Source organism: Crocuta crocuta, unplaced genomic scaffold (genome assembly GCF_008692635.1).
Source record: "Crocuta crocuta isolate KB4526 unplaced genomic scaffold, BGI_CrCroc_1.0 scaffold81, whole genome shotgun sequence".
In the NCBI taxonomy this organism is placed as follows: Eukaryota; Metazoa; Chordata; class Mammalia; order Carnivora; family Hyaenidae; genus Crocuta; species Crocuta crocuta.
Window position 1 is genome coordinate 2440975 of NW_027527808.1, and position 4045 is coordinate 2445019.

The following is a 4045-nucleotide window of genomic DNA, read 5'->3' on the forward strand; positions in this document are numbered from 1 at the left end:
CGTTGGGGCACCTGTGTGACTTAGTTAAGTGTCCGGCTCTTGGTTTTGGTTCAGGTCAGGATCTTGTGGCTTTCTGGGTTCAAGCCTCACATTGGGCTCTGTGCTGAGAGCACAGAGCCTGCTTGGGACTCTCTCTCTCTCTCTCTCTCTCTGTGTCTCTCTCCCTGCCTGCCCCCCTCCCCACTCTGGCCGTCCCCTACTCGTGCTATCTCTGTCTCTCTAAAAATAGATAAACTTTGAAAAAAAGAGTCTGTTTTTGGTTTGTCTCTTTTTTCCTTTGTTCATTTGTTTTGTTTCTCGAATTTCACCTATCAGTGAAATCATATGGTATTTATCTTTCTCTAACTGTCTTATTTCACTTAGCATTATAACCTCTAGGTCCATCCATGTTGTTGGAAATGGCAAAATCTTATTCTTTTATAGGATTGAATAATATTCTAATATATATATGTGTAGAATCTTAGATTGTGAATAACTTGTTCTGCAAGTATTCTGCAAGATGAACAAACATTTCTAATAAATTTTAACTTGATAAACGAGTGACGTTGTGCAGTACAAATAGTACATGACTCCAAATGTAACATGATCACAACTGAGCCAATAATTCTTGAAATTTGGTTTGATATACAAGTGCTTTGGATGACAAGCATGTTTCCAGAACAAATTGTGATTGCAAACCAAGATTTTACTGCATATACAACACACACCACATCTTCTTTATCCTTCATCTATCGATGGGTACTTGGGCTGCTTCCATAGTTTGGCTATTGTTACTAATGCTGCAATAAACATAGGGGTATATGTATCTTTTCAAATTAGTGTTTTCATATTCTTTGAGTAAATACCAGTGTAAAAGGATCATTCATGTCCTCACTTTTGTTTTGTACAAGGATGAATATTTTATACATCTCAAGAGGAACCTCGGTAGTTTACAGTTTTCTCATCTGTAAAATCAGAGAAAGAATATTACCTACTTAGAAAGTTGCTGTAAGGATGAACTTTTACATTTCATGTAAAAAATAAAGCTCATTGCCTGTCACACAGTAAGAACTCAATAAATGTTAAAATTTGTCTTTATGGGAAGGCAAGGATATGTTATTTCAAGGAAAGTGTTAAATAACAACAGCAACAAACACTCTTGGGACTCAGTACTTTTCACTTCCATACTTCTTTTTTGTGACTAAAGACAGAGAATCAAAATATTCAACATGTCTAACTGGGCAGTATGAAAATAAAAATTATAGGGGTGCCTGGGTGGCTTAGTCGGTTAAGCGTCCGACTTTCGCTTAGGTCATGATCTCGCGGTGCGTGGGTTCGAGCCCCGCTTCGGGCTCTGTGCTGACTGCCAGCTCAGAGCCTGGAGCCCATTTCGGAGTCTGTGTCTCCCTCTCTCTCTGACCCTCCCCTGCTCATGCTGTCTCTCTCTCTCTCTCTCCTAGAAATAAAAAAAAGATAAAAAAAATAAAAACTATATCAAGAAGATACGTAAATTAGGTTTGCACTCTCTCGTTAATTCAGCCAGCCGGTCGGTCATGAACTATTTACTGAACTATTTACTGTATGTGCAAGCTGGCAAAGTGTGCAACCTGAACGCAGGGCGCACTAGAAAACCAAAGTGGTCACGATATTGCATTTCAGGTTCACTTTGGTGGAATTAAGAAATCCTGTTTAGGGGCCTCTGGCTGATTCAGTCGGTGAAACATGCAACTCTTGATCTCAGGGTTGTGGGTTTGAGCCCCATGCTGGATGTAGAGATTACTTAAAAATAAAATCTTAAAAAAAAAAAAAGAAAGAAAGAAATCCTGGTTAAATTATAAATCCTGTCATTAATCAGTAATATACCTTTCCACCCTGGCCATAGAGTTATTTTCCACATGTTTTAACAAGGAACAAAAATATCTCTGATGTGCTTTTCACTTGCACATTTTCTATGCCTAGAGGCTTAATGCAGTCTATGAAAAATCTTTCTTTTGTTCTTTTCATTGTCTCTCAAAGCCTCAAGCCTTAGGGCCTTTGAAATAAATCAATACTGAATTCATTGACTTAGGCATTCCAACAGAACAAAGAGAACTTCAGAGACTAGACAAAGTATTAAAAACATTTGGAATATTTTCTTCCCAGAGTGCCCACATTTTTCTTATTGGAAAGCAACAGTTTACCAGCATCCTTGTAGCTGACTCGCCATTATTTTGCTTGCATACAAACTAAAAGCCCTGTCAATAATCTCCTTCCCAAATTAATTTTGTAAATAACAAAGTTAGAATCTCACCATTTAAGCAACAGCCCCTGGTTTAAGAAAAGACAATGATGATAAAACGCCTAATTTTGTACACCCTCCTATTACTCTATGTTCTGAATAGTTTTCAGATAACATATGTACTTGAGTATATGACAATAATATCTAGGAAAGAGATCCTAAATAATATCTAGGAAATTTAAAATATTAGCAAGCTTTCTTGAATATGCAAAGACTTTGACCTATTCCCAAAAAGCTTACATTTCAGAAAGCAAAATCAAGAGAAAATCAGCATACACCTGTGGTATCATGTGTTCAATAGCTTTGGGGTTGTTAAATATTCTCTTTTGGTTTCCCAATCAATGAAGAGCAGGAAACACTGGCTGTCTCTGGCTGTCTATTAGCATGTTTTCAGTTGTAAGACAGAAAGCCCAACTCATAGTGGTTAACAATAACTAGAACTGGTTAACAGTAACTTTAACAACAAAAACTTTAAACAATAAAGGTGAGACAGCCTTTAAAGTGATTTAGCATCTTTGTGGTATCAGAAGAACCCCGTCAGGGAAACAACCTGAATGTCACACTTCTTCCTCTACACACTCTTTTCTTTCTTAGAGTCTTACTGTCGCAATATATACAATCCCATAGTGACACAGCCTGACTAGAATCAAGCCTTGGTAGGCTAGATATGATTTCCAGTAAACCCTCAAATCCTGTTAGCTTCAAAAATCCCACTCACTAACCTGTCATCCTCTAAAATAACATTGCCTTTACAATGTCCTGTTCAAAGAAACTGCACAAGAGTGGGAGCAAAGAATTTGGTATCAGAGGATTACCCCACCACATAATTATGGGATTTATAGCAAGCTATTAACCTCAATGATTTTCAGTTTCCTAATCTGTAAAATGGAGCTTACAAGGAATGTACTCCTAGACCTTAGGAAGAACACCTGGCGAAATCCTACAGCAACCACATTACTGAATGATAATAAGTTAGGAGCATTGCTTGGATGTCTCCAGAAAGCTCTTTGTTTGCCTGTTGTCTGCGGTGGCTTTTGCGATACTATGGCAGAGTGGAGTGACCGTAGAAGAAACTCAGAGCTTACCATATTGACTATCTGGCCCCATGGGAAGAGTTTGTGAGCCCCTGCCCCGGAGAAGGAAGGCTTTATTAGCAGAGCTGCAGCTTTACATAAAGCCTTGTTTTCCTGCATCACTGGGGAAAAGGGAGAGCAATTTGGAACATCCATATTTTTAACCAAAAGATATGAGTCAGAGTCCCAACTAGAAACGGATGGCTATTTGAACACAGGTAATTTGAGGAGGGTCTATTTATCCACTTATTTTTTGTTTTTCTTCCTTCCCCCCCCCCTTTTAAAAAGTTTACTTATTTATTTTGAGAGAGAGAGAACACAAGTGCGAAAGGGGGCAGAGAGACAGAGGAAGAGAATCCCAAGCAGGCTCCGCACCACCAGTACAGAGCCTGATGTGGGGCTCGAACCCATGAACAAGGAGATCATGACCTGAGCAGAAGTTGAACGATTAACTGACTCAGCCACCCAAGTGTCCTGAGGAGGATCTATTTATTTATTTATTTATTTATTTATTTTTAATTTATTTCTAGGAGAGAGAGAGAGAGACAGCGTGAGCAGGGGAGGGTCAGAGAGAGAGGGAGTCACAGACTGAAACAGGCTCTAGGCTCTGAGCTGGCAGTCAGCACAGAGCCCGACGCGGGGCTCGAACCCACGAACCGCGAGATCATGACCTAAGCGAAAGTCGGACGCTTAACCGACTAAGCCATCCAGGCGT